The sequence below is a fragment of the Peromyscus maniculatus genome, chromosome 9 (genome assembly GCF_049852395.1).
Source record: "Peromyscus maniculatus bairdii isolate BWxNUB_F1_BW_parent chromosome 9, HU_Pman_BW_mat_3.1, whole genome shotgun sequence".
NCBI classification, from domain to species: Eukaryota; Metazoa; Chordata; class Mammalia; order Rodentia; family Cricetidae; genus Peromyscus; species Peromyscus maniculatus.
This window is the reverse complement of record NC_134860.1, coordinates 6,536,754-6,561,807: the sequence shown is the minus strand read 5'-3', so window position 1 is coordinate 6,561,807 and position 25,054 is coordinate 6,536,754. Positions and strand designations below refer to the sequence as shown.

At 41.5% G+C, this 25,054-nt stretch overlaps 1 protein-coding gene across 2 annotated transcripts in view; it reads right to left on the bottom strand.

Annotated features, from left to right (window-relative positions):
• The window catches only part of LOC143267234 (disks large homolog 5-like), a 76,515-nt gene extending 51,998 nt beyond the window's left edge, over positions 1-24,517 (bottom strand). For both annotated transcript variants that reach the window (XM_076544259.1, XM_076544260.1), the window contains exons 1-3: positions 24,269-24,517; positions 22,471-22,578; positions 14,048-14,210 (exon numbers count right to left, since the gene is read on the bottom strand). The gene's annotated coding sequence lies outside the window, so the exon portion shown is untranslated. The remainder of the gene's footprint in view (positions 1-14,047; positions 14,211-22,470; positions 22,579-24,268) is intronic.
• Positions 24,518-25,054: the final 537 nt, after the last annotated feature.

Below are 25,054 nucleotides of genomic sequence, written 5' to 3'. Positions count from 1 at the left end.
GCAGTATGGCGAGAATGAGGCGTCTGCCAGCGGCACATTAAGCTGTGTGGTAGATTTAGTCTTTACTAGTATTAAAAAAAAGAGAGAGAGAGAGAGAGAGAGACAGAGAGAGGTTTCTGGGCTACACGCTGCTTTGATAAAAGCGTAGACCTACTATTTCTGAGACTTGATGACTCACAGAACTGGCGGAAAATGCCATGTTGGTAAGCTGAAATGGGCGAAGTCAGAAGCCACACCGCCGTTTCAGTCTTAAAATGGTGCAGTTTAAACCAATAAGCTCAAGGTAATATAAAAAAATAAGCCACGTAAAGATGGCTACCACACAGAGAATCTGGATTATGTTCTCTTTGATATTCATAACTAAAGAAAAACATTTGATTACAAAAGCTGTTGAGTTATGCCAAAATGTATATTTTAAAGGTACCTTGACTTCAAAATTTGGATATAAGGATATGTTACTTTGGAAAAGAGGTTTTGCTTTTGTTTCCACAGAAAGCCAGAGGCTGTGGATTTGTTCCAGATTAAGATACATCAGGTTTCACCAGCCAAGACCCCCTGAAAGGTCTCCGATGACACCATGGTCCAGATGATCCAACATCCAGAGCGGTTTCAAGGCAACTGGTTCACACAATACAGCCTCAAGGACTACCCCATAGGCTTAAAATTTTCTTTGCTTCCCCATAAGATATAGCGCCCCCCTCCAGCAGGAAGTAGTAAGAGATGCTATGCCCAAATTCCCAAATATACCAAGCTGGCTTTAGAGGTGGAATTGGCTCACTCCCCCTCTAAACCCAGACATATTGCTTTAAAAAAATGGTTAAGAGATTCTTGTGTCCCAAATCAGAAGAGCCCTCTGGTGTGGGACAGAGAAAAAACAATATTTTTATTTGAAACAGGTTGATTATAAATGTGATCTCTTTCTAAAAAAAAAGGGGGATATGATATAGATATATAAGAGGATATAGAAATGATAAGATAAAAGGGTAGATTAATGAACCTACTTTTAAAGAACAACTTGCTTAAAATGTTTTACATTGATATAGATTTTAGTTTATGTTTAAAATGTTTTACATTGTTATAAATTTTAGTTAATTGATACAAACTTGAAGTTAATTTTGTTATACTGTATATATATATATATATTTCTATTCTTGTTTGAGGTATTATGTTTAACCATTTAAAATTGTAGTGGATAATTAAAAATAGATTAATAATCAGTCATCTATGATAATCATATTTGTAGCCATGTTAGTTAAGTCTTCTAGGTATACATAGATATATTTCAGATAGATAGGTAATCTTCAAACACTTCATAGACCTAGAGAATATGGCATTTAAATAACTTAAAATTCTGTTGACGTGAGACACAATTGCTCCTGGCTGCACCAATTGATCCCGAGAGAATGTTGGGCTTCTAAGACATTTCTATTTGGAAGTTTGTCTTTTTGGCACAAAATGGCCTACTGGGCAAAGAACTGCCCTTGCCCTGATGGCTGACAGTACAAATGCAATGCTGTCCTTTCTGGACAAGTGGGACACAAGGAAAGCAACCACTGTACTCTACCAAGACAGGGTAAGATGGTCTCTCAAAATAGCTGCTTCTGAAAATGGTCTGTCAGATACTCTAGGCCTGTAGCCAATTTGAATGCACCAACAATGCTGAGAAACATTAGGTGACTGTCCAGGCTGCCAGCTGTCTTGGTTTACTCTTGCGCGCGCGCGCGCGCGCGCGCGCGCACACACACACACACACACACACACACACACACACTGATCCCAGAATTGCCAGGGATAGAAGAATGCCTTTCAGAAAGTCTTCTGCTGCAGGGGGAGGGAGTGGGTTGTCCCTGCTGTCTACAAGGCACTTAGTCTCAGCCAGGCTCTACTACTCTGGTTTGCACTTACTTTTACTTTCATGAGCTTTATCTATCCCACGACTCACTGATCCCATGGGTTCCAAGTTGATCCATCACAGTCTCTTTACTAAACCTACCCTGGCTCCTCCACAGAAGACCCTGTCTAGCTCAAGAGAAAGAAAGTGAACCATGGTCAAAACCCAGGAAGTTTATAACATGTTGCAGTGCATGTGATATGAAAATAGCACCAATGTCAGTCAGAAGGAGGCCAGTGAAGTGACCTATAGTGCTTTTCAAGATTGCAGCACTCTACACAGGTATGAGAGGGAAATGTTCTAAGACACAGCCATGCACGTGATGTAGTCAGAGCAACACAATGTCACCAAGAAGATGCACTGTGGGATTCTGTGTTGTGAAGCCAATGAGACAAACCAGACATTCCCTGTGGTACTAGCTTTGTGCCTACTATTTTTAAAAACATCTGTATTGTTTGAATTTTGTTGTTTTTTAGAAAATACATTAACACCAAAACAATAAAAGTAAATGAAGAAATAGAAAGCTACTACAGCCTTCCTCTTTCTGAACAATTGAAACTTGTAGAAATTGGATGAGAATAAACAAGACACAAGATCTACCTTGGAGGACAGGAGATTCAAAGAGTGGTGGCCAGCCAGATTAGCCAAAAAAGAAAATTTCAGGTTCAGAGAAAGGCCTGAGCTCCAGGGAATAAGAGAGTGGGCAACGGATGACAAAACGGGATTTCATTATGTAGCCTCTGAACACACCCACCAATGTACACATTTACCCATGCCTGCATAGACAACACCTAGACCACAGAAATCAGAAGTCAGCAGGAAACAATGAAGAGGACATCATGCTGAATGAACTGTTGAATTTAGACTATGCACATCAGGTGTTTCAACTGGGACCCACAATATGGCAATCCATCTCTTGGGGCCTAAAACTTCCTAGGGCAGCATAAAGCTAAGTCAGACTATGTTGAGGGGATTGGAGTAAATGTTTTCTTGCAGCTTCAAATCTGTCACCCCAACCCTCACCCTGTCAAAGTCCTCCCACATGTATGGTCATCCAGGCAGCTCCAGACTGGAAAGTCCATGATAATGCTAGAGGACTGTCCAGCCCCATGTCGAGAAAAAGGACTGAGAAGGTGGTACTCAGGCATCTGTCACTATGAACCAAGAGCTTGGCAAAAGGAAGAGAACTCACTGGGATGCAGGAAGAAAGGAGACGACCGCATGTCACCCAAAACGTTGACAATGAAAACCACTCACTTGGCACTGGGGCTGGACTCTAGTCCTTGCAGGCTGCTACCCCATCCCAATGGATGCCATAGCCTCACACTTACTCATTGGGACCTCCTGGTGCTTATTAAATTTCCCATCCTGTCCCCAAGACAGAAGATGCAGCTGATCCAGAGAAGTGTGCCAGGGATACATGAGCTCTCTCAGTGGCCTAGAGCTATAGATTAGCTCTCTATGAACTTCCAGGAGTCTGTGCCTCATATCTGGGCCCACCAGAAACCTATGATGACATTTCTCCTGTCTTCACAACATGGATTCATATATCTTGGTGTCTATTGCTGCATAGAGGAACAGAGCACACAATGAGAATTTGCAGGGAGGATTCCCAATTTCAGGATGGCTTTATAAATTCCACAGGGAATTCCAGTGTTTCACCAAGATGAGCACAGTGCCCAAGAGGCATCCAGCTCAATGTGGCCTTCCCTGGCCTCAGCAGTGCCATCTGCTGGAAACTGTGTGAAATCCTCAGACCATGCCACAGAGCCTGGACACTCAGGAGCACATAGACCCACAGACACACACACACACACACACACACACACACACACACACACACAAACACACACACATACACACACATACAAAAATAAATATATACATATACACAGAAATAGACACACAGACACAGACACAGACACATGTGGGGCGTTTACCCACCAACCCCACAGATCCACAGAGTTTTCTTGAGTGCAAGTATCAGGAAATATTAGATAGAAGGATTTATAGCGGAGAATCTTGCAGGGATAAACAGACAGAAAATAAAGAATAGCCCCAAGAGGGCCTGGAACCTATTCCAATGGGCCCTGACTGTTTCTGCCCCAGGGTTTTTATAGAGATGCCAAGGGGTGGAGCAAAAGAACTCCTACCCCAGCACAGCCAAATGCAGACCATCTCAGATACCTGCACTCAGGCCCATGGTCCTGATCATCCTCTATTCAGACCTGCTGAGTAAAGCCACGAGGAACCCCAGAATGGGCTCCCACAGTTCCCCCTTCTTAATATATAAAAAAATAACTATTAATGGCTTACAGCAATCTCCATAGCTGTTACACCTCCCAGTATGGGAGTAGAGGATGATATAGATGGCATTTCTCTTTTGAATTAGGTCCAAGGGGACTACAGCAGTCTTAGCTGCCTCAAGCCCTTTCTAAATCAAAAACTCTTAAGGCGACTACAAACTTAAAGAATCCCTTAGCTTCATCATTACCATTAACAGATTAACATAAATATCACTATACATAGTCACAATTCTCTCCATCTTACAACTCAAAGCAAACTCTTAACAGAACCATTTGAATTAGCATATATGGTACCATATATAGTTAACAATTTTCTCCATCTTACAGCTTTAACTCAATCATTTGAATTTTCTTGTTAACAGAACATAGGAAAAACTTTGACGTATTCACATTGAATTTAAATATTTCCTTAACTCAACAAAACCAGGATGCATTAATATCAATAGGTTTCTGGGAACATAATTCAATCTCATAACTCCTCCTTTTCTTTATAATTTTTTAAACAAAATCTCAAACCTAGTTAGAGGAACCCAAACTTATATAATTCCTACAAACCAATATTGAAAAGCAATATTTTCAATCTAACCATTATCACTTTGAAAACTTTTAGCAAAACATCCAAAAGAGTTTTGTACTTTAAATTTAGTATACCCATTTGCATTTCTTACTAACATAACATTAATCCACTCAAATAAGAAAATGTTTTTGAATTACATAGACTAAGGAATATTAACTCTCCCTTTTCTTTATAATTTAAGCAAAGTCTCAAGCCTAGTTAGAAAACCCAAACTTTTCCATTTAAACAGTTCCATTTGTAACACAAAACCAGTTTCTTAAGTAATTCTTAAGTAATTTTTACATAAACAGTTCCACAATTCATGAATCACAAGTTAATAAATCATATATGCATACACAAAACTGCATCTTGATTCTAGGTAGAAATAAATTTCTTCATTTAACCCAATTCCAGAAAACCGTTCCTAGGTCATTACTCAAAATTGTCCCATTGCAATGAAATCTCTATTGTTTATTCCATTTCTTAAGTCTTAAAATTCAAATGATAAATTCTGGTCCTAGCCTTCCAAATATGAGAAATCCATAAACAAAATCTTTTTGTAATTTTATCTCATTTTAAGTTCAAAAAGTTCAAACAAGAAAAATTCTGGTATCAGGCTTTACTTCCAAATATGAAGAGATGTTTTTCAACCAAAACTTTTTGCAGTTAATAATTTTTGTTCAAACAAGCGTCTCTGAACTTTTATTCTCAAGCCAGAAACCTTTTTAGGTACAGTAGTATTCTAAACCACACCGTTTTTTGATGTTAGCTCATGTTTTTCTGTGCGGCTTGATATTCACGGATCTCTACTGTGGGATGATCTGTATGTCAAATTGCTGATTGGTCAATAAATAAAACACTGGCCAGTGGCCAGGCAGGAAGTAGGTGGGACAACGAGAGAGGAGAATTCTAGGAAGCAGAAGGCTGAGGCAAAAAGACACTGCCAGCCACCACCGTGACCAGCAGCATGTGAAGACACCAGCAAGCCACCAGCCACGTGGCAAGGTATAGATTTATGGAAATGGATTAATTTAAGCTATAAGAACAGTTAGCAAGAAGCCTGCCACGGCCATACAGTTTGTATGCAATATAAGTCTCTGTGTTTACTTGGTTGGGTCTGAGCGGCTGTGGGACTGGCGGGTGACAAAGATTTGTCCTGACTGTGGGCAAGGCAGAAAAACTCTAGCTACAAATGGCGCCCAACGAGTTGGTAAGAGTTTCCACCTAAAACCTGAGAAAAGATTCTAAAACGGAACTAAAAACAGCTTCCTAATTGTCTTTCTCAAATGAGCAGCAGCTGCTGGTTTGAGTTACTGGTGGGTTCCTGGCGTGTGTGCTTGACCTGTAGTATGGCAGGAATGAGACCTCTGCAAGTGGCACATTAAGCTGCATGGTGGATTTAGCCTTTGCTAGTACAAAACAAAAAGAGGTGTCTGGGCTACAAGCTGCCTTGATAAGAAGCATAGACTCACTATTTCTGAGAATTGATGGCCCCCAAACCTGGCAGAAAACGTACCACCACCATGTTGCGAAGCTAAAGTGGGTGGAGCCAGCAGCCACAGCGCCTTTTCAGTCTTAGAAGGCTGCAGTTTAAAGCAATAGGCTCAAGGTAATATAAAACATAAGCCACATAAAGATGGCTACCACACAGAGAATCTGGATTATGTTCTCTTTGATATTCTTAACTGAAGAAAAACATTTGATTGCAAAAGCTGTTCAGTTATGCCAAAAAGTATATTTTAAAGGTACCTTGACTTCAAAATTTGGCTATAAGGATATGTAGCTTTGGAAAAGAGGCTCTGCTTTTGTTTCCACAGAAAGCCAGAGGCTATTGATTTGTTCCAGATTAAGATACACCAGGTTTGAGCAGCCAAGACCACCTGAAAGGTCTCCGATGACACCATGGCCCAGATGATCCAACATCCAGAATCGTTTCAAGGCAACTGGCTCAGACGATACAGTCTCACAAACTTCTCCATGATCCTAAAATTTTCTTTGTGTCCCCATAAGATACAGCGACCCCTCCAGCAGGAAGTAATAAGAGAAGCTACGCCCAAATTCCCAAATATACCAAGCTGGCTTTGGAGATGTGTAAAAGTTAAAACCTTCCTTTAAAAAAAAAAAGAAAAGGAAAAGTGCTGTGGGATGGACTATATGTCAAATTGGTCTGATTGGTCAATAAATAAAACACTGATTGGCCAGTGGCCAGACAGGAAGTAGGTGGGACAAGGAGAGAGGAGAATTCTGGGAAGCAGAAGGCTGAGGCAAAAAGACACTGCCAGCCACCGCAATGACCAGCAGCATGTGAAGATGCCGGTAAGCCACCAGCCATGTGGCAATGTATAGATTTATGGAAATGGATTAATTTAAGCTATAAGAACAGTTAGCAAGAAGCCTGCCACGGCCATACAGTTTGTATGCAATATAAGTCTCTGTGTTTACTTGGTTGGGTCTGAGCAGCTGTGGGACTGGTGGGTGACAAAGATTCATTCTGACTGTGGGCAAGGCAGGAAAACTCTAGCTACAGATCTCTGCTGCAGATGCTTTGTGCTGGTTCTGGCGTCCACCATTATTAGCTTCTTAGTGGCTTCTGGAGCTTTTGAAACCATTCAGACTGCCTACTTTGCAGTCTACTAGGACACTACCTGTGTCTCAGGTGTTTTCACCATATACATTAAGAATAGACTCACACTTAACATTTATACTTTACAAACTTACATATAACATTTTTTGCCTTGCAAAGCATTTAGACTCATATTCAACATTTACATTTTACAAACTCACATATGATGTATTAACATCTACTTATTTATACTCCTTAAGGAAACTATAGAACTACTTTAGCAAATATATTTATTATTTATATACTTATATGCGTTCCATCTTATTCTTATTTAAAGTTACAATTACAACTAGCATCTTTACTTCTTTCAAGCTTATTACTACATGTCTTAAGACTACCTTAGATACTTCTTGCACCTTATATTCTTAAAGGAACTCTATAGATCTATTTTACAAGCTTATAAAGGGCTACCATTAGCATATATCTAACTTAGCAAACACCTAAAGATTTCTTAACACAGATCTAACAAGACAGAATTTTTACAAACTGACATCTTATTTTCATTTTTCTATTTCTTACTCTTAATTATTATCACTACCTCCATTAGAAAGATTCTCTTAACTAGACAGGAAGTACGTACATCATTTCTAAAGTTTAGAGTTTATACTCAGCTTTGTTATAAAGCACTGGGATTTAGTGAGTGTTGTCATTATAGAGTTGTAATACTTGTTGCTAGGAGACTGTAATATTCTCCTGACAAAGCCACACGCCAAAGTTGCCGAGTTCTCTCAGCCTTTCCGAACTGGCAGAGATGCACTGTCAGCGGTAAACGGTTTTTAACTAGAGGCTGTCCCTTCACCCAAATTCATAATAGCTCCCCTAAGTGCTTCAATTCAGACAAACGTTTCTATTACAGCAGTATTTTTGGTTCGTTCTACCGAAAAACTTGACTTCACGCTGAGGGTGAAATAATCGTATTTTGCTTCTGTAAAGCTCTTCGCCAAATACTGCACAGCCATTAGGTGATATAAAGTATTTTTCTAAAGGAGCTAGTAAAGCCAAAAGTGGCACAGCTCTGAACTCTATTTCCTCACTGTTTGCATTCTGTGATACCTCAGTAAAAACCCCTACTCTATCCCCTACAGACAAAGAGAAGCTTAAACCAGGATTCCTAAGTGTAGATAAGAACTTAGACCCCTTTTCCACAGGTGGCTGTATCTGCTAGAGGGACTTTGGAAAACACAGTCAGGATATTCGACCAAAAGACTAAAAAGGGAGGCGGGTTAAAATAAATTATATGGTCTGTGCCTTTAAGAACTAGGCTCACAAAGAAAGGGGAGTGCTCCTTCCAACCTCCCTGCTGTGACTGAGAGATTTGGAAGAGCCTCCCTGGAGGCTTGTAAACTTAGAGAACACCTTACTTTTGCATTCTGTACCTAAAGTCTCCAGTGGCAGCTTTGGGGACACGATCTAGGCACAACAAGACCCTCACTCTATTGTCTCAAAACGGGGGCCTTAGACAAAGATATCTCAATATAGATAGACCCAGGCCAGTTTCAAGTCCCCAGAAATGATGGCGCCAGCCCCAGGAACTTAAAAGAACAGAGTCAGGATGTCTGATGGTAACCAATTAACCACGAGATGCCCCTCTCTGGAGAAAACATGACCAGACTCTGGAGAGGAGTTGGAAAACTCCTGACAGGGCAAACAGATAAGCTAGAATAAGATAAAGTCCAGGCCCAGGAAAAAATGGACCAATCAAGGATGGACCTGTACTAACCGCCTCCACTCTAAGAAATTTTATGGGTTTTGCCTATAAAAACTAACTTCCCCAACAAAGAGTAACTCTTCCCTGCCTCACTTGAGATGGCTTGAGATGAGTTCCCTGTCATGACTTGTAACAGATAAACCTTGCTTTTGCATTCTGGTATGCTCGTCCTTGGTGGTCTCTCTGGGGATTATGATCTGGGCAGAACACATTCACCAGTGACTAAACCTCAGAAATACTAATCGAGCCACTTTCATTTTGGTTCCTTTATAGGAAATGTCATTGGAGCTGACTTTTCTTAGTTACAAGCTCCTTACCAGACGCTCCTGTAACCACCGAGCTTCATTCTCCTCTTGTGAAAAAACACAAACATGTCCTTGACCCCATATTAACACAGGATCGGGACACTTCCATAATCCTGAGCAGGGATCTTTCCATCTTAAACTTTTGCTATTTTGAAGAAGATCATGTGACTGTTGAGCCATTTCCACTGGGGATAATGCTCAGCCATTGCATTACCCTCAGCTAAAGGACCAGGAAGATTGGAGTAAGCTCTAATATGGCCCACAAAGTGTGGCAGCTTTCTTTTGTGAAATAGCATCTTGACTTTGTTGAAACATTTTGACTTGATTATTAGTTCCAATATTTTCACCAAAACTGTTACTATTCAAAGGAGTCAAGAACATAGATGTTCTTTCATGAAACATATCCTTCATTGGCTTACTTTGAGAAAAAGCATTTTCAGGATTTAGTGTTTTCATTTCATTAGCTTTACCTCCTGATGTTATTAGCAGCTGTGATATTTAGCATTGATTTCTTATAAGGAAGTTTCAGGTAAAGCAACTCTTTTGTAAGACAGCTAGATTTTCTGAAGTTTGTTTCCCATCTAGAAAGCAGTCATTTCTTTTTTGAATGCCTGTTTCCTTGTCTTCTTATTAGATTTGCAAAGGAATTACTCATTGCAGGCAGTTTGTTCAAAAGGCAAAGAACTTTTTAATTTCAACATAAGTTTCTTCATATTTAAGACATCGTTCAGTGTATAAACTGCTTTCCCTTGTTTTAAGGATATTAAAGTGGCTTGTTTGCTCTTAAAGGTAGCATTTTGTCATTCAGCTACTGTAAAAACTTTGCACAGCTATTACGGTAAATAAGGCATTTTATCCACCCACAAACCGTGAAGCACCTAGTTCCGTATCCTTTCAATTTTTCATTGGACCTGACACTTAAACTCTTAGATGATTTTCCTCCTTATTCTTTTAAAAGCTGTACTTTAAGTTTACCATGAACCTATTTTCGAGCTGACCAAAGTGTTTCAGGGCAATGTCACCATGTTTAGCAGAAAAACTACCTTTCCCAGAATGCATTTCCTTTATATTAGTCCATAATAATGTCAGTCCCTTATCAGTCCCCTATATAATTTTCCTTATATCATTGGTTTCCCATAGTTCTTTTCGGGTCTGAGAGTCAACTGGTTCTCTTTTACTAGACTTGCCTGGGAGGTTAGAACAAAGTCTCTTGCCTTTGCAAGGGGAGATTTGAACAAGCACTTCACATTTTTAGCTATGGTACATTGGGAGATTCCTATTCTCTCCTCAGCTGGCTTCAACAGGTGTCTCTCCTTCATTTGACACTGGCTCAGGATCAGAACCACACCTGCCTCATTAGCATGAATTGAGGCTGGCATTTCTGATAGGGGCTTGTGTTTGTTTTAGCCAGTGAGTGAAAAACAAAACCATGTACAGCAGCTTTTCCATAGCTCTTTCAGAGAGATTTTCTCCCACTGATCTTATTCTCATTTTGCTTGCTCCTTTCATCCCCAGATGCAGAGCTTCAGGTATCTGTCTATGGCTCTGTACCTCTGCTAGCTGCTTTTGGAGGTAGGGGCTTTTTTTTCTCCCCCTGAATCTGCCTCAAATTCTAGCAGCTTTTTCAGGTCATATATTTTCTGGGGAGGATTATGTCCCTTCTCTGTTTCTTCAGAGTCTTTCTCCCAGACAGTTCCCAGTTTGGTCTCAATTTATCCCCTCTCCCCCAGAAACAGTTTCTGACACTACAATGGCGGCTTTCTCTGCTACTGTAGGTAGGGGCTTTTGTCCATTTCTGCTTTCGGGGTCTGTGTGGTTTGCATACAGACTGAAAATCTAACAAGGGAGGTTTTTGCCTTTTCTAAACTCCCATTAGGACAGGTGTTTTGCCTCATCAGGCCTTCACCTGGCCGAGTCCCCCAGTGGATTCGGTTTGTTTGTCTGGGTGCTCAAGGACAGAGCTTATGCCAGAGGCAATCACCCCTCAGGGCTACACTCCCTCATCTCATAGGGAGTCAGTTGAAACAAAGCTTTTCTCAAAGAGGTGCTTTCTCTGACAGAAAAGAAAGCTTTCCTCCAGGACAGTTCTGTTCTGCCCTGGCTGGGCTCTTTCCCCTGACAGCGTTCTGACTCAGCAGCACGACTGCTTCAGACACAGTTCAGCTTTACTGTTTTCCCAGAATGGTCCTTTCTCTGATTGGAAAGCTTTTGTCAGATTTCTTTTTGCAGCTGTGGACCTAACAACCCGGGACTTGTAGGAAAGTGGACAACTGGGCTGTTCCCACCAGCTTTAGTTTTGTTTGTTCATTAGCAATCTTCCCCTGGGTGCTGCACCTTCCTGCCTCAGCTCTGTGCTCCAGGAAGTTTATAACTGCAGGAACCCTAGTATCCCCGAAATGCACTCCAACTCAGAGACACTGGCCAGTTGCCTCTGGGTTTTTGGTCAGAAGCTAGGGTACAATGCAAACAGTTTGCATTGCTTCAGGGGATTCTTTGCATTAGGACGATTAGGAGCACCTTTTCATTCTGAAATGCTCACTCAGAAACAAAACCCTTGATGCCTCAGCTCAGCTGTAACTGAAAAGCTTGGATTTTCTGCTTTTCTTAGGCAAAGTTTCCTGCCTTTTGGGCTCTATGTAGCTCTTAACCCACACTCTCCCAAGCACTTCCCTCAGGTACTCTGACCCACTGTCTTTTACTAGCTTGAAGAGACAAAGCTTAGGAGAGGTTTTTAGGAACTTGTCCCTGCCTCCTGCATTGCAGGGAGGATTTTTAAAGGCTGAAAGAACTTTGGTTTTGCTGTCTTAAGAGGTTTGTTGTTTTCCCTTAGAACTAATCACAGGTGGTCCCCATACTAATATCTTCAGGTGATTCTAATTTTTGTCCTTCTGAGAGAGAAAGTTAAAGGCTTTAGTTTTTAAGTTTAAGAGAGCTTTTGAGAAAGATTAAGGCTTTAGAGAGATTTTTCCCCAAATTTTCCAAGAAAAGCTTTTTGGTTTAAGAGAAAGATTTTTTTCCCCCAAGAGAGAAAGACCAACTTTTCCCAAAACTTCAACTTTAAACTTTGACTTCTTACACCCCCATTTTTGCCTCAGCGAGAAAACACATTCTCCTGCTGGTTGGACTTAGCTTTTCAGCTGTCCCCAGGTCAAAAGCTTCCATGGGAAACTTTTCCTTCCCCATTAGCTCAAAGAAGAGCTTTTTTACTACCCGTAAAGCCCAAAGATTTTTCCCAGTTTGCATTTATAGCCCCCAAGTTAGAAAATTGAAGAGTTTTTCTGTCTAGTTGCCTTACTTATTTTTTCCTACACGAACTTACACTTCTAAGTTTTTCCTACACTATATTACTACCCTATACCTTATACTTATTTTTCAAAGATAGAAACTCAGAAAGGGATAGAAGATAGAAAATTTTGACGGAAGAGATTTTCGCTGCAGCATCTGACATCCTTCCAGTCTGCCTTCCTTTCCTCTCGAGGATAAAACCCCTGCCTCTCAATAATATATATAAATATATATATATATATATATATATATATATATATATATATATATATATATATATATATATATATATATATATATATTCCATAACACCGGCATGCCTTTCCATTCGCAGGGCTGACTCCGTACTTTCACCAAAAACTCTGTAATAAAACTATTATTTTCCTTTATCTTTAGTCCCTACTTCTTTGTCTTTAGTCCCTGTTCATTTGTCTTTAGTACCCCCTTTTATTCTCTAGTCACTCTTCTTTTTTCTTAATTCCCTGTTCATGGCGTCATTCTGTGGGGTGTTTACCCACCAACCCCACAGCTCCCCCGAGTTTTCTTGAGTGTGAGGAGCAGGAAATATTAGATAGAAGGATTTATAGCTGAGAATCTCGTGGAGATAAACACACAGAAAATTAAGGATAGCCTCAAGAGGGGCTGGAACCTATTCCAACGGGCCCCGACTGTCTCTGGCCCAGGGTATTTATACAGATGCCAAGGGGTTGAGCAAAAGACCTCCTCCACAGCACAGGCAAGTGCAGACCATCTCAGACACCTGCACTCAGGCCTGTGGTCCTGATCATCCTCTATTCAGACCTGCTGGGTAAAGCCACGAGGAACCCCAGAACGGGCTCCCACACACAGACACACACACACCATATGAAATCAAGATCCCCAATAACTATAGGGAGGTGGCATTGTCTTGGAGTATAAGTAAGACCAGACAGGAGCAGTAATGACCTCCAGACCTTCCAGCCACAAACTGAGATGGATGAATGGGATGAGGCACCCCTAGCTGCTGCTAGGTGCTTTCAATCATCTGCTGGTCAAGTACAAAGACTCACAACAACTAACAGGACCTAGCATCTCCCACAAGCCAACATTTGTCAAGGCCTCTTGAAAGGCATGTTGAGAGCTCACACACTACTGTCCCTATCCTCAGACTCTGGTTCAGGCCACAGGCTCTGCTTTTCATTTGGAGGAAGCAGAACAGTTTGTGTCCCCATTTCACTCCTACCCAGGTTCCAAGTTCTGCATCTTGAATGCACTCAGGAAGTTTAGTTTAGGCATCAGGACATCCTGGATTTACAGTCTCCTGTTCCTCAGGAAAAGTGGGCTTGATACTGTGGTGTCAAGATGGTCAGCAGAGAACTGGGCATAATGACTACCTGTGGTTCAAATCCTTGTTGATGTAATTGGTGAGGATTCCATGAAGCTCATTTCTCCTGCATGTCATATTATGTAGCCGGATGGTGAGTTTCTCTATTTTTTTCATTTGCTGCTACTGCTGAGTGAAGTTGCAGATTTGGGATGGTGCCTCCTCTGTAGTCCCTGAAGGTAGATAAAGACAATGTGACACAGTGGACACCCTCTTTAGAGCTTACTCACAGTTGCAGCGGATGCACATTGGCTTCAGAGCCCTCAGCCATGTGCTTTCAGAGCCTGGAGAAAATTGCTACTGTCCACAAGCACTCAGGCAGTATAGGGATGCCCAGGTGACTTGCTCTATGCTTCAGAGTCTCATGTTAATGGAGAAGCCAGGCAGGGGTATAACATTGTCACCAGATTCACAATGCCATCCTCACTGACATTCCAGGACATTCAGAGCTACCTGGAAGAGGACAGTCTCATTCTAGGTCCCATGAATCTAACAGTGGAACTGATCCGTGTACCACACACAGCAGGGAACTCAAAAGTTTAGGGATCCTTGGAAGTCAGTAGCACTTGGTGGATCCTGCCCTGCTAGTGGTTATGATGTAAAGTATCAGAACCTATGGCTTTGCCAGGGTACTCTCCTTTCCTTTTTAATACTGGCACACAACTAAAGGACTCCAGTGAATGTGAAACACAGTTATGGTACAGAAATCTCATTAGTTCTCTGTACCTCCTTTCCCTCTCAGAGTGAAAGAAGAGGGTACCCAACAAAGCAGCTTCAGCCTTGTCAATTCCTGAATCTGCCAAACTAATCATTATGGATGCTTGATCTGGGTCTGCTCTTTAGGAACCCAGAGAAGCAGGATAGCCTATTGCTTCCCAGAAGCTCCCAGTTCCTGAGTCCTAGCCCTGGAAGGCTCAAGCCCAAAAACATCCAGAAAACTCCCAAGCCCCTTCCCAGAACTCACTGCCTCTTCTCCAGGACCACTTATTTGTCCATGTTTTTCAGAGAGACCTAGGAGTAGCTTCCTTCTGCCTTACTCTGGTGTCTCCATGTTGTCCATTCCCTCTCCCAAATAGACCTCTCAATCTTTGAAAGAACCCCCAGGGGAGATCTTCCTTCAGGAGAGACCCCAAACCCAAGGAACACACCAAAACCATCAATCAGATGCAAAAGCAAGAGGGTTTATTTAGACCAGGTACCTGGGGCGAAGTCTCTTGGAGGTCTTGCGCCCCTTCCTAGGGCAAGGGGGACTTTTTATGGGATCCCAGAGGCAAAGGCGCGGTTACAGAAGCAAGAAGCATAGTTACAGGGTCCCTATTGGTTGTTTCAAAGAAGGCCAGGGTGAACTTGGGGTCGTATGTGTGTGGCTGATTTGGCCTTGCCCAGGGTATAGTGGGTGTTTTTCCAGGCCAGCCGCTTATTCCTCAAGGCCAGGGGCCCGCCATAAAATATCCTGATTTGACTCAACTGTTTTTCTCCCAAGGCCGCCGACCACAGTTATCTCTCTCTCCCAAGGCCGGATGGCTGGCCAGCCACAGCTGTGAACTCCTGTTTTTCTGATTCCTTCAGAATGGCGTTTCTTAGGCTAAGTTATTGGGGGGGGGAGCATTTCATCGGCCCAACGCCCCATGTCCTCATAATGGAGCGGGGGTCTTTCATTTTGACATGTCTACAGGCAAAGCATGTGGTCACAGAACATATTTCCTAAAGAATGTTGTCATTGTTACAATACTAGTGACATCATTTGGGATTCCAAGAGCTGTCCAGGATACAATAGAATGTCCAATAAAGGGTCTCCTGATGTCATGGGGCACAGCCTTTGCCTCCTTGCTAAATAGTTCTCCATGAACTGACCAGAAGCTAAGGTTTCCTATCCAGGAGTCTCTCCTGTGACACAGGGAAAGCCATTCGGTACCTCCTCCTTCCAAAGCTAGAGATTTCTGTCGGCCTCATTAGAATCTTTTCACTGCTTTACCCATGGGGAGTTGAATACTCACTTCATAAGCACTGCCTAAAAATGGCTCTTCCCCTCCTTAACATCCATAACCAATAATATGAGAAATAAAGCATGTCAAGGAATTATATCAGGATGATGTGTAGAAGGAGGGTTGATTTCTCTGATGTGAGCAAGCACCTTGAAAGGCTAAGGTTAAGGGAAGGTGAGTATTGGGAATTTGTAAGTGAGCTGAGACTGTTATGAGGCCCTAACTGCTCTAGAATATCCTCTCTATGTGTCCTGTGTATTAGCCAGGGTTCTCTAGAGAACAGAAGTTATAAAATGAATCTCTGTTTGGAAAGGGTATTTGTTAGAATGGTTTTTAAGCTGTGCTCTAGCTAATCCAACAATATCTGGCTATGAATGGAAAGTCCAAGAATCCAGTCGATGCTCATTCCACTTGACTGAATGTCTCAACTTGTCCAGTATATACTAGAATCTTAAAGAAATAGGCTCTAATGCCAGTGAAGGAATGGATGTGATAACAAGGCGAGAGCAAGTAGAGAAAAGGTAAAAGCTTCCTTCTTCCATGTCCTGTAGGCTTCCAACAGAAGGAGTGGTCCAGATTACATCTGGATTAAAGATCTGAATTAAAGGTGTGACTTCTTACCTCAAAGGTCCAGACTAGAAGTAGATTTTCCTACTTCAAAATAAGCAGAAATCTCCCACAGGTGTGCCCTCTATTTTTGGTTGTTAGTTAATTCCAGATATAGTCAAGTTGACATCCATGAATAGTCATCATAGTCTTATTCCCCTCTTCAGTAATATTCATGAGAAAATGGCTCCCTTCGTCTTGATAAGAAGAAGTGAAGATAATTAAAAATCATATCTAAATCAACTGTAGATCTCATGGTCATGATGATTTTTACTGGCCTCTTTTTGGTCATGGGTGGCTAAAATAGGATGAAATACCAGTCTTTGCTTTCTTGGGTAGGAGGGGATCAGCTAGATACCCAGACACAAAACAATGGGGTCTCTCTCTATAACTGTACATTTGAAATTCAAATAATTAGGCTATGTCTGGTAATAACAGTGGTGGAAAGGGTCTAAGAGATAGAAAATGGGTTCTCTTCAAAGAAAAGAGAAGAAAGCAAACACACTGTACTTGTCAGAAAGAGCCACATGATTTCGGACTTGAATACCTCCAGACCAGATCTTGCTCACTTCATGCATTCTGAGAAAGAATAATTTATTTAAATTGGAAGACCCAGGAAAAAATTTATGTGGGGTCTTTTTTGCAAACAACAGTCATAAATCTTTTGTTGCTTTAAGAGCAAAATGGTTTATTAAGATTTGAAGTTTCTCTGATGGTCAAAGAGGCAGAATTGGAGACAGCAGCAATAAAAAACAAATCAATCTCCAGAATGAAATCATGTTGCAGAGCTCACCATTGACATTAGCATGATAAGTGTGGGCACTGCAGTGTGTCTCCAAGAATAATGACAATAGACAATGGGCCTGGTGCATCTTTAGAAGCTTTCAACATCCATGGCTCTCAAAATGGAATCTAGCTTTCCCCAAATCATCAAGCAGAATGGACTACTCCATTTCTCTAGAACATAAGCTCTGGCATGCAGTTGATGATTCAGGCTTGTATTTGGGTCTCTGTAGTAAGGGGTAGGTCTTCTGATAGGAACCTCTCCATCAAAACACTGGAAGGATGGCCAAGTTGCTGTCAGCCAACAGCTCCTTCCCATGTTACACTGCAGTCTTTAGAAGGGGCTTATTGATGTAACCAACCATTTTATTAAATAAGAAACACAGAAATAATGCAAAAGAGAAAGCCGAGAGGTCAGAGCTCAGAGCCAAAATCTCACCCTTCCGCCTGCGGTGTCCCAGCTTCCCGAATGAGCGCTCTATTTCCTGTCTGTTCGTCTATTTAAAGAGACAGAACAAGCCACAGCTATCTCACCTCACCAGTTCCTCAGCTGGTCCTGTTTCCTCAGACTGGAAGCTTCTGTGTCCTCATCCCAATAGCTCTCAGCTGAACTGTGTTGCTCCAAAGCCTGAAAGCTTAACCAGCCAAATGCTTCTAGTTTCTGGTCCTCACGCCCTATATATCCTTTTGCTTTCCACCATCACTCCCTGGGATTAAAGGCTGGCTTTCTGGGATCAAAGGCGTGTGCCACCACCGCCACACTCTTGCAATGGCTCCAACAGCTTTGACCCCCGGGCAACTTTATTTATTAACATACAATCAAAATCACATTTCAGTACAATTAGATTACCACCACATTTCCCCTTTTCTATTTTAATAAAAAGAAAAAAAAAGCAAAAGGTTATGACTAACAAAAGAAAAACTATATACAAAAGTACAATAACTATATACAATATATACAAATAATAAATACCTAAACAGGTATTGGACAAATTAGAGAAAATAATTCCATTATCTATCCTATTTTGGTAAATCCAAGATGTATCTAATGCACTTTCTATACTAATTAATTTTCAACTATAAGTAACTAATCTTCAACCATAACTAACTAATCTTCAACTCCCTCAGAGACCCAAGAAGGAAATAATATTAGCTAACCAAAATAAAAAACAGGAAGTGCATGCAAGCAACTTCCAAAAACTTTGTGAGTTGACAGAAACAGCCAGCTGCCTGGGCAGTCACCTGAGGTTTCTCCGCAGTGTTGGGGCATCATCTTCTATAGGCTTAGTGTATCTGACAGACTCATTTGTGAAGTAGGATGTACACAAGGTCAACAGTTCAATCTCACATTGGGTGAGAGCAGTCCATGTACCAGAAACACCTGAATTCCACTAGTGTCCTGTCATGATTCAGGATTTTAAATTCTGGAAATTGTTGACAGTTTTTAAATTCAGCTGTCCATTCTTCTTGGCTGTGTATATATGGCTTCATCTCAGCATCCCCTTCTTCTCCACATCCCTTTATTAAATGCCAGTCTACTTTTGAGAGGCATGAGCTTTCAGCTGCTGTTCCATTGTACAACAGAATCCATCGGCCCTCTGCCTGTTAAGCTACCTTCGAAGAAAAGGGCACCGTACCTTTTCCGGATGCGAAGGCCACTTCAGGGATGGGGCCATATTGTCCTGGCCTCAGAAGATGCCTTTTAATAAAGCCATAACCACACTTGTTTTGGCAAGAATCAGTAGTCCATTGTTTCGTGTTCTGTCTTTCCATTTTGTCCTGTTGATTCGAGGATACTTTGTTGTCCAGTGGCTAACTTTTGCCACAAGGAAAGTTGACTCCATATGCAGTTTCTTCAATGCCCATATTTTCTCTGAAGTAGATTAGTACTGCCAGGAGCTGACATGTCTCAAAAAGAAAAATTTTCTAAGTTATTAAAACATTTTAAATGCCATATTCTGTAGATCTCTGAAGGGTTTGAAGATGACCTGTCTAAAACATCTCTGCTCAATTTTTAATACATATCTAATATGACTACAAGTTCTATTGAAATGTCTAACTACTAACTTTCATTTCTTTATATCCTAGTAGTTGGTAATAATAACATTCAAGGATCAGAAATTTGTATTACATTGTTAAATGAATGGTATAAATACAATTAGAAATATACATATAGCATTTTCTAACAATATCAGTTTCAAATTTGTATACAATATAAAACAATTCAATCCAATGTAAAGTATTAGTAATTGTCTTTTTCTTTTCTTTCTTTCTTTCTCTTTTTTTTTTAACAAAAACCTTAAATCTAATCTCCTTTGCTTAGCCTTTTTCTTAACCCTTGACAATAACTTGTAACCAGCCCCCCTAAATACTGAAAATTATCCCAGACCCAAAACCCATTAAAAAGACCAAAAAACCACCCGCCCCACACCACCTCTTTGGGAATGTGGTCGACGTAGTCTTAAAATTGCTTCCTGCTGGGTATGGGCGAAGTTTTCTTTATCATGAAAGAATGCTCTGAGCACCTTGTAGTTCAAAGCTGATCTGTGGATGATGTTTGTCAGCTTAATGATATCATTATTGTCCACGTGGAATTGTTGTTGTTGTGGGGCCCCATCTTCTTTCTGGAGACTTCAGTTGATGTTAGGCCTGGCCATGATTTCCTGCAGAAAACTGATAAGAGACTCGAACACAAAAACATATATATGCAGCTAGCCTTTTTTCTAGAATTAGTTAGTACTCTATATGACCATTCATATCTTAACAAAGTTTAAAATGTATATATATCTATATATCTTTATATGTTAATCTTGTAAATTTTGATATAAAATTCATACTTTAAGAAAAGTTTAAAGAATCAGAATAGAATCAAAGAGTTGAGATTAGTAATAGAATAGTCCCTTAATTAATTTTGCTTTTGTCCTGTACCATAGCAGAAGATGGCTCTTTTATTCTGGCATGATACAGGGAGTTTGCATTTTCCTTTTAACAACATGCTTGAGTTTAAAGAAGGAGAGAGCCATTCTCCAACTCCAAAGTCAGCTTTAAATTTTAATTGAACTGGGACTATTAGAAAACCAATAGTGTTAAATCTTTAGAGAAAAGCAGAAACAAACATTTAGGAAGACATAAAAATATTATCCAATGTCTCTCTGCAGCTGTTGTTCCTTTCTCATTGGCATTCCGAAAATTCAAAGTTAGAAGAGCATTATGCAGTTTTTTTTTTTTTTTAAAGAGAAAGCTGAGAGGTCAGAGCTCAGAGCCAAAATCTCACCCTTCCGCCTGCGGTGTCCCAGCTTCCCGAATGAGCGCTCTATTTCCTGTCTGTTCGTCTATTTAAAGAGACAGAACAAGCCACAGCTATCTCACCTCACCAGTTCCTCAGCTGGTCCTGTTTCCTCAGACTGGAAGCTTCTGTGTCCTCATCCCAATAGCTCTCAGCTGAACTGTGTTGCTCCAAAGCCTGAAAGCTTAACCAGCCAAATGCTTCTAGTTTCTGGTCCTCACGCCCTATATATCCTTTTGCTTTACACCACCACTCCCTGGGATTAAAGGCTGGCTTTCTGGGATCAAAGGCGTGTGTAGCTAGAGTTTTCCTGCTTTGCCCACAGTCAGGACAAATCTTTGTCACCCACCAGTCCCACAGCCGCTCAGACCCAACCAAGTAAACACAGAGACTTATATTGCTTACAAACTGTATGGCCGTGGCAGGCTTCTTGCTAACTGTTCTTTTATCTTAAATTAACTATTTCCATAAATCTATACCTTGCCACGTGGCTGGTGGCTTACCGGCGTCTTCACATGCTGCTGGTCATGGCGGGCGGCTGCAGTGTCTCTCCGCCTCAGCCTTCCGCTTCCCCTAATTCTCCTCTCTCCTTGTCCCACCTACTTCCTGCCTGGCCACTGGCCAAACAGTGTTTTATTTATTGACCAATCAGAGCAATTTGACATACAGACCGTCCCACAGCAGGCGTGTGCCACCACCGCCACACTCTTGCAATGGCTCCAACAGCTTTGACCCCCGGGCAACTTTATTTATTAACATACAATCAAAATCACATTTAAGTATAATTAGATTACCACCACAGGGGCTTCAATAGTCTAATTTACCAATTTTTCCTTTGTGGCTTGTTTAAGCTAACTGCAAAAACTCTAGGTTTGGTGTCCTGAGTTCAGCATCAAATGTTAGTAAATTGAAGGCTGAAATTGCAAGGAGACAGTTCAGCCCTTGAGGGTGAGCTATCCCTGACACTTCAAGCTACTCAGAACAAGAGCTCTGCCCTGAAGGTGTTTAGCCCAGCTGTGATGGCTGAACTGGAGACAGTTCAGCCCTAGAGGGCGAGGTATCCTGGACACCTGGAGCTACTTAGAACAACAGGTCTGCACTGAAGGTGTCCTGGATTTGTGTATGTTGAATTATCCTTGCATGTTTGAGGTGAAGACAACTTGACCACAGTGGATGATATTTTTGATGTGATCATTACCTTGATTTGCAAATATTTTATTGAAAATTTGTATTTATAGGTTCATCAGGATAATAGGCCTATAATTCTATCTATCTATCCATCTATCTACTCTCTATGTACTATCTATCTATCCATCCATCCATCCATCCTTCTATCTATCTACCTACTTACCTGCCTTCATCTCTCAACCCCAGGGTATCTCTGACTTCAGAAAGAATTTGTGAGAGCTCCTGCTTTACTACTCTTTACTGCTGAGCCATTTCGTAAGCCCCTGACTTGCATTTTTATCTCATTTTAATTGTTGTTTTCCCCCTTTTTAATATTTAATTTTTTATGTATACGGGTATTTTTCCTGCAGGTATGTTTGAGCACCACATTACGTGTGCTCCCCTTATCCCCTGTGTGTCCTTGCATTTGCCGCAACCATGGCAGAAGTGACTGCTCTCCACTAGACCAAGCAGCAAATGCTGCTTTCTTGAGGAATCTTCAGTGCTCAACACTGGCCTCAAAACTCTCTCGTGCTCCTTAAAAAAAAAAAAACAGATCTGCCTTTAAAACAAACAAACAAACAAACAAACAAAGTGAAAACTCACAGTTTGCGCTGCCTGGCACGTTCCTCACTTTGAGGAGTTGCGTCTGTTTACGAACCCCTACAGTTCAGGAGGCACTCTGCGGAGCTGCCAGCTAGCAACAAAATGATGCTAGGAAGAAAGAGAAAAAATTAAAGAAGCCTCTGAAAGCCAGAATTTGGAGAAGAAGGATCCAGAAGCCAGCAGTTGTGTCAGTATAAAGAAGAAGTGTAGACTGGAGGACCTACTCATAGTGATCTCTGATAGTGATGGAGAGGAAGCAAAAGAGGAGAATGGATTGCAGAAAATGAAGACAAAACAGTCGAACAGATCAAAGTGTTTGGCTAAAAGAAAAATTAGATGTCAGAAGAAGAACAATTTGCTTTGGCTCTCAAAATGAGTGAGCAGGAAGCTAGGGAGGTAAACAGCCAGGAGGAGAAAGAAGAGGAGCTCTTGAGGAAAGCCATTGCTGAAAGCCTGAATGTAAATATATGCTGTATTGAAAGTTTATGGGATTTATTAATAATGTTCTTAGTTACTTAGTGTTTGGTATAGTTGTATTAGAAACAAGATATGGTAGTTTATAGAATTTTCAACTAACTATATCTCAATCCTTTTATTTTTTAATTCTGCATTGTTGAATTGCTGGTTAATGCAATTTGAAGTGTTTTGTTGCTGTATGAGTTTGCTTCCACTCCACAGATTATTTCAGGCAATGGCTTTAAAGGATCAAAGTAAGTGGCCAGCTTCTGAAGAGTTGCAGAATACCAAGAATTCCAAAGGCCAGGTGTTTACCTCCCTCATTTGTAGGGACAGCAAAGAAAAAGAGAAAAGAATGGGCAATTTTAAAAATAACCAAATAAGGGACTGGAGAGATGGCTCAGCAGTTAGGGGCACTGGCTGCTCTTCCAAAGGACCTGGGTTCAACTCTCAGCACCCTCATGACAGCTCACAATTGTTTGTAACTCCAGTTCCAGGGGACCTGAAACTCCCCATGGCAAAACACTAATGCACATTTAAAATAACAAATAATGTTAAATTATGATTTGAATATATGCAATAGAAATGACTTTAAATGTTAAGGATACTTGCCAGTGGCAGAATCTGAGCCATCCTTGATTTCTGTTAACTTGTTAGCTTGTTTGTTTGAGCTGGAATATCCTAGAGTTGAAAGGCTGGCTTTGAACTTGTAAGTTCAAGCAGTTCCCCACTTCAGCCTTCTGAAAATCTTAGGACTACAGGCATGTATCACCATGTGAGTATGTATGTCCAGTTCGAATCATTCTTCATACTATATACTCTTCGTACTAGAAACAGTATAGTAGATATATATAGGCATTCACTTCACACTGGGGAATTCGTTTGAATTGAGCAGCTGTATTTTGAAGAGGAGAAACTCCTAGGGACAGTGCCTACCGTTTTTGTTCTTCCTGTGACTCTTCATATACAGCTATTTTAATAATAATCCTGGTCTGGTACGGGGGAAAAAAGTGAAACCTCATAAGGAAGGTCTATGGTTTAATAATTAACTGTGAAGCTGAGGGCCCGGAACAGCAGCTTGGATCTCAGCCTGCCACCTAGCCTCTGTGAACCCACTTTCTGGCTGACAACCTCGGGTCAGCACACACTGTCTCCTCGTGCCAGGGAAAAGTTCCTGAGAGGAGTCAGCGCGGGGCTTCGGGAGGTGGCATCTTGGCTCAGGACGCCCGTTCTGACACTGCTCGGTCCTTCCCACTTTCTCTGCTGCAGTTCGGGGACCCGGTAAGATCTGAAATCCCATCCTGGAACTTCTCTCTCCGCTCCCTTCACAACTGTCCCTCACCTGGAACCCTCTGGGACCCGGGACCTCAGCCTCCACCACAGGCCGCATCTTCCGTTTTCTTAGCTACATCCGTCTCCCGGAACCGCTCCTTCACCATGGTGCCGGCTGCTGGGCGCCCTTCTCGGGCTCCGACTACAGAAACCACTGCTGCTGCAGCTTCCCGGGCGCTTCTGGATTTAGGGCTCAGGGAGCAGCCGCTGTCCTTCGGCCACTGTACAGCACCGCACGGCACGTGCCGCTTCCTCTTCTGCCCCGGGGTCTGTCCAGAGAGGCTTCTCACCTGCTGCTGTGCGACCTCCCGCTACACCGCCACCTACTGGAGCGTGCTTAAAATGCACCAGGGCACGCTAATCAAAAAAGAAAAAAAAATCACCTTTCTGGTGGGTTTCTCAAAATGACAGTGAAATGCTGCACTTTCTCATCTTAAGGCCAATAAACAAAGGAATGAATGAATGAATGAATGAATGAATGAATGAATGAATGAATGAATGAATGAATGAATGAGTGAATGAGTGAATGAGTGAATGAATGAATGAATTTTTTAAATGACACAATGATTGTGATTAGGGCTGCTTACAACAGTAGGGTTGAGGGACAGGTTCTTTACTGAACCATGGGCACCTCACCAGTGTTTACACCATTGAAGTATATGCCTGTCCTCACCTCCAACAACCACTACCTGGCTATAAATCCTCAGGTGACGATTCACGAAGCACTCCCTCATAAGCTAAGATATTGACAGTGGCGGTCCTGTGTGGATCTGTTGTATGTTTGGCTCATTTCCTT